Source organism: Canis lupus, chromosome 14, assembly GCF_003254725.2.
Source record: "Canis lupus dingo isolate Sandy chromosome 14, ASM325472v2, whole genome shotgun sequence".
NCBI classification, from domain to species: domain Eukaryota; kingdom Metazoa; phylum Chordata; class Mammalia; order Carnivora; family Canidae; genus Canis; species Canis lupus.
The window spans coordinates 47,063,482-47,070,169 of NC_064256.1; positions in this window are offsets into that span (position 1 = coordinate 47,063,482).

Genomic DNA, 6,688 nt, shown 5'->3' on the forward strand with positions numbered 1-6,688 from the left:
CTTGCTTTATTTCCTACCACTTCCCTTGATTTCTGACTCTCAGTCCCATTCCAATGGGATGGCACATCAGTCTTTCTGGGCATTTCTCATTCCCTCCCCTTGCTCTGCACACCGGGCACATGCCACAGGACTCTCAGCGGGACAAGGTTCCCATGTATTCCTCACCACCATGCACAGGTCTTGTGCCATCCTGCTGTCAGCCTGGTCCACGTGGCATCTGAGTGTGGAACTTCCCTGTCTGCCTGGACCCGAAGCCCCAAACTTAGAGCCCACAGACACAAATATGGCCTACAGGGGTACAGAGGTGCTTTTTTTTCCCTTTGGCATACACATTGATTTTTTTAATCAGGACTTTTCACATTTGTGAAAACTTACATTTCCAGCTCCTCTTAAAACCTGCAAGATGGAGGAACTCTGGACCCACATGATCTCTGGACTGATCAGCTGTTGCTCAGGTGGTAGATGTCTCCTTCAGAGAGAACTGAGTCCTCTAGCCCGTCCTGTTCATAAGACACCCCAACCACCACCCCCATATCATTGTTTGGGTAAGTGGAGAGCCAGCAACATTCGGTTATGCTTTTCTTGTCTTTTGTTTTTCTCATGGGACAGAAATGGTTTTCTGTACTTGTGGTAGCCTGGGTTCCCCTGAAGCTGACAGGAACATAGATTAACATGGAAGAAGCAGGAAGTGTTCTTGGAGTCAGCACCTGTGAAAGAGTGAGAAAGGTACTAAATTGGGCAGCGGGTCTCAATGGTGGCCTCAGCCAACCTGACAGGGGGCTCTGAAGCTCTGATGGCCCTTTTCCTGTGGTGAAAGGAACCGGGCTTTATACTTTGGCACCCACCAGTCATTGGATGTGGCTGCCCCTGGAGAGGAGAGTGATCTTGGCTCAGGTGGGTCTCTTCAGCTGAGGGCAGTTCCTTGCAGCTGGGGAATTGGTCCCTCAGTCTGATGAGGGATCTGGATGGCATGTGATGGCATCAACTGTACCATCTGCTGTTGTGCGGGAGGTCTTTGGGGGGGTGGGGTTTGCAGTCACCTTGACTCATTTATACAACTTTCCAGGTCCCTGTGAACATGTGAATCTCTGAGGCTCCTCTCTGAGGTTTCTGCTAGAAGCCCAGGATAGCTGCCTGAGGAGCCAGCAACTTTTGCTCATGCTCCTCCCTCCTCTTGTGGTCTGCCCCTAGCCCTGCACCACCAAAGTCATAGGGACTTTTTCCACCCTGGGAAAGCTGACTACCATTCTATTTCTTCCACAGATCCCCTCATCACTACCTCTCAGCCCCTCTGCAAAGCCTCTAAGCTCCCTCAACAGAGGATTTTAGAACACAAAGGTGAAAAAAGAACTGCTGGTTATGTCTGCTTCCCTCCCTACCACAAATCTCCTCGAGACAATGAACACAGAGACAGCTAATTGTTGGACTAGGAGGAAAGGAAATGAGAAACGACAGAGAGATAAGAAAAGCATAACCGAATGTTGCTGGCTCTCCACTTACCCAAACTCAGGCCAGGAAGTTTGGCTTTGCTTCCCACCAAGCAGCATGCCCATGTGAGATGCCATCCTACCAACCAGGACCGTCTTCAGCAGCCACTCCCTAGCCAGAGTCCAGCAGCAGGAAGGGACTTTATTCCCTCTGAGAGCCCAGACTGAAGGTAGCTTCCTTCCTCTTCACTGCTCCCCACCACTACCCTGTCCATCCTCAGGCCCATCTAGCCTCGCTATTTTCTTCACTAAGCCTTCCTGGCATCACATTATAATTAGGGATCATTCAGAGGCACCATCTGCCAGGAGGCGGAGGATCAAGAATGCCAAGACATGGGAATGCCACCTGATGCAACCACTATGGAAAACAGTATGGAGGTTTTTCCGAAATACCACATGATCTATACATTTCACTTCCAGTTATTTATCAGAAGAAAATGAAAACACTAACTTAAAAAGATATGTGTCCCTCCGTGTTCTTTTACACATGCATCACTTACAATAGCCAAGACATGGAAGTAACAGAAGTGTCCATTGATGGATGAGTGGATGAGGAAAATGTGGTGTGTGCATTTATATATATATTTCACATTTGTGAAAACTTACATTTCCAGCTTCTCTTAAAACTTGTAAGATGTAGGAACTCTGGACCCACATGATCTCTGGCACTGATCAGCTGTTGCTTGGTGGTAGATGTCTCCTTCAGAGCACACACACACTATATATATATATACCATATATATACACGATAGATAGATAGATAGATAGATAGATAGATAGATAGATAGATATAGATATATAAATATATGCAGGAATACATTCAACCACCAAAAATGAAGGAAGCCCTGTCATTTGGGACAATATGGATGGACCTTGAGGGTATATGCTAAGTGAAATAGCTCCAACAAAGGAAGACAAATACCACATGATTTCACTTACATATGGACTCTAAAAAAAGAATATAAATGAAAAAACAAAACACCAAACTCACAGAGAACAGATTGGTAGTTGCCAAGGCAGGGTGTGGGGGTGAACTAAATGGGTGAAGGCAGTCAAATGTACAAACATTCAGTTATAAGATCAAGTCCCGGGATATGATCAATAGCATAGTGTTGTATATTGGAAAGTTCTAAGAAAATAGATCTTAAAATACTTATCACAAGAAAAACATGTGTGTCATACACCTGAAATTAATATGATGTTCTATGACAATTATACCTTAATTTAAAAATAATTAAAAATAAAAGAATGCCAAGTCAGCTCTCTGAGGACATCTGGTCAGTGCACTAACTTGTAGCCCTTCGTACAGCTTTAGCACATTATGCTGCTGTGCCCACAGTAAGCAGAGGCTGGTCATTCCTTCCCATTTGTTTTGAAGATTTATTTCTTTATTTTAGAGACAGAGAGAGGGCAAGCAAGCAGGGGGAGAGGGGCTGAGGGAGAAGGAGAGAGAGAATCCCCAAGATTTCCCACTGAACTCAGAGCCCCACACTGGGCTCCATCTCAAGATCCTGAGATCATGGCCTGAGCCAAAATCAAGAGTCGATGCTTAGCCTCCTGAGCCACCCAAGCGTCCCTCTCCTTCCCAGAACTCACTTCCTGATGTGCAGCTCCATCCGGCTAGTTCACAATTCTCTTTATCTACCCTGGGGTACTTACACAGAGAAAATACATGCCTATAATTCACAGAAAGATATGCACTATATAAAATTAACAGATGGCTGACAACCAAGTCAGGAAATATATGTCCACATTTTCCAGCCATATCTAGACTGTTCCATGGAGATGAGGATCAGTGATCAGTCTAGTGCTGTTTAGGGAGAGAGGACTGTCCTTCCATAAGCTGGATTCCACAGGCTATTGTTTGGGTCAGAAACTCTTTGCAATGGACCCCAACTTGGAGTTCTTATGACATTTTCATGGACTAGTTTGTGTGAAATGGGCAAAAGTTCAAGAAAATACCAAGCCTGGAGAATGGACTTAAGGGGAAGATGAGCACTCAGATGACTTGGGGTGGGGAAGGCCTTCCAGCAAGTGACCGCTCTAGGGATCCAAGGTGTCTCGGATTCAGATAGGCTAGACACAGGACACTTAAGGAAAATGGACAGGTGGTAGGGCCACATCTGCCCTTTTCCAAACTCCAAGAGCAAAGATCTCCTCTCTGGAAGCTCTGACTAGAACAAGGAGCATAGACAACAAATGCTAATCCCAATAGACCAGGAAGGTTGGACACAGAGTTGGAAGAGTGATAGATTAAGTTTGAGGGATGCAGGGTGGGATTCCAGGATGATTTCCAGAGAAGGCGACACTTGCCATAGGCTTTGGAGGATGAAAATTATTTCACCAAGCAAAGGGTATTTCTTCATGGCTAGAGGAAGAGGGGAACCATTATGCCAAGGACCACTCTTGGAATATTGTCCCTTCATCTCCCTCATGCTGGACTGAAGAAGGAATGGAAAGAGATAGATTGTGGAGGAGTGTCCTTCCAGGATTCTTAATTCTCCACTCTTCCCTACTAAAATACAAATATGAGACCAGCTCTGGAAAAGGATCTGCACACCCAACTTCTACTTGTTTTAGATGTTCTGATGGAGACTTTAGCTGCCAGGAAGGGAGATACCTGCCAATTTCCCTTAGAAAATGAAGGCATAGACAGCCCATGAGGAAGACAAAATTGTACTTAGTCCATTTTCATTTCTCTCCAGCTTACCAAATTTATATCAACTGTCATTGGGTGACCCATGAACTTCTCTGCTCCCTGAATCAATCACCCATATCACATCGTTCATGATGAATGTGAGATGAAATGAGAGAGTCCATTCAAGAAATAGGATTTGAGGACTTACTATGTGCCAGGCATTGTCAGAGAGCTGGAGAGTCAAAGATGAAAACTACAGTCAACGGAGAACCAAAGTTGCAAGGAAGGGACCTACACAGACCACCTTCAGTGATGGAAGTGTGTTGCATGAATAATAAATACACCAATGTACAGGAGTTGCCCTAGTACACAGTCACCAGAGCCCAGAAGTCCAAATGGGACAGACAATAGGCACCATGGAGAAGCACTGCATACCACCCCACTCCAGGGCGGCTCCTCAGAACTCTGTCCTCTACAGGAGTTGGACTGTGACTACAATAATTGTTTTGGAGTATCCACTGTAAAATACTTTCAGTTCTACTCCATGTTTGAACTGTTTCGTTTAAAAAAAAAAATTGTGAGGGGCACCTGGGTGGCTGAGTGGTTGAGCGTTTGCCCTTGGCTCAGGTGGTGATCCCGGGGTCCTGGGAAAGAGTTCCACATAGCTTCCCCACAGGGAGCCTGCTTATCCCTCTGCCTGTGTCTCTGCCTCTCTGTGTCTCTCATGGATGGATAAATAAATAAATAAATAAATGTGTAGAATATTCTTTTAAACCAGTGCCTCTTGGTTTATGTCTATGGTTTAATAAACATAATTGGCTAATATTCATAAACAAAACACTGATTCTGGGGCGCCTGGGTGGCTCAGTCAGTAAAGTGTCTGCCTTTGCTTCAGGTCATGAACCCAGGAGCCTGGGATGGAGCCCTAGTCGAGCCTGCTTCTCCCTCTCCCCACTGTTCCTGCTCCCTCTCACTATCTAGCTCTCTCTCAAATAAATAAATCAAATCTTAAAACAACAACAACAACAACACTGGTTCTGATTCAGGAGGTGAGGGCATGACATCATTTCAAACCAGCTTCCAGGTGATACTGATGCTGCTGATCCAGGAACTACCCTTTGAGCAACAAAGCGTTAAAAAGACTAAAACAACATCACAAAAGTGTGGGCATGTTCCAACAGGTCAAATCGACTCAGTAATAAACGCACAAGGAAGAGGTGCCTGAAGTGGTGAGCAAGGGCAAAGTGCCCTTTCCAGGGGACATGGAAAGCAGAGGGATCTGGACATTAAATACACTCTATTTGCAGAGGGGGGAAGAGAAAGCGAGGCAAACCAAGAAACAGACTCTTTAAAAAAAAGATTTTATTTATTTATTCATGAGAGACACAGAGAGAGGCAGAGACACAGGCAGAGGGAGAAGCAGGCTCCTTGCAGGGAGCCCGATGCGGGACTCGATCCCAGGACCCCGGTTTCACAGCCTGAGCCACAGGCAGACACTCAACTGCTGAGCCACCCAGGTGCCCCAAGAAACAGACTCTTAACTGCAGAGAACAAACTGATGGCTATGTAACGGGGTCAGGGGGTGGCAGGAATAGGGGAAATAGGTGATGAGAATGAAGGAGGGCATTTGTCACAGTGAGCCCCGGGTGTCGTATGGAATTGTTGAATCACTATATTGTACACCTGAAATTAATATTACACTGTAGGTTAACTAACTGGAATTTTAATAAAAACTTAAAAAAATACATGCTATTTGCAAGAAGGAAAGTGATTCCACCCAGGATCTCAATGCCGGCTGCTCATTAGAATCACTGGGATATGTTTAAAACTAGGATACCTGGGTCCCACCCTCAGAGATTATAATTTAACAGATCTGCAATATCTATGCATTGATATCTTAAAAACATTTCGCAGAAAAAATAAATAAATAAATAAATAAATACATAAAGAAATAAATAAAATAAAATAAAATAAATTAAAATAATAACACTTCGCAGAGAACTCCAGTGTGCATCACCTAATGTGGCGATCAGTGCTCTCCACTGGTGGCGTCACTCATGCATTTAGACCTGGCGAGCTGAGAAGTAGGGAGCGCTCATAGTGGGCATCCCCTCCGTTCTGTCTGTGAAGACTACAGCACGGTAGGAGCGTGACTTTTTTTATTTTCTTAGCAAGGAGGCTGGGCTGCGCCAAGCCACCACCAGTCACATCATGCATTGTGGGGCAGTGATTGCTTCCACCATTAGATTTGTAGGGCTGGCAAAAAACTTGGGAACCGTGAAGCAGTAGGTAGCAGCAGCCCACACCAAGACTCGGAGTGGCTCTGTGACCTCCCTATCATCACATCGCCAGGGAAAAAAACACAGCAGGAATGGCATGAAGGCCCTGTGACTCCTGACCCAGCGCTCTCTCTACCTCAAGTCTGGCAGAGGGGAAGGGGAATCCCTTTGACCCTCACATGCAGATCTTTCCGGGTGCTCTCCAGGGGGAGAAACTGTCCGGCCATGCCCTGGCTCATTGGAGTGCAGGGAGAAGGGAAGACAAGACCGTGAGTCTGCTTGAT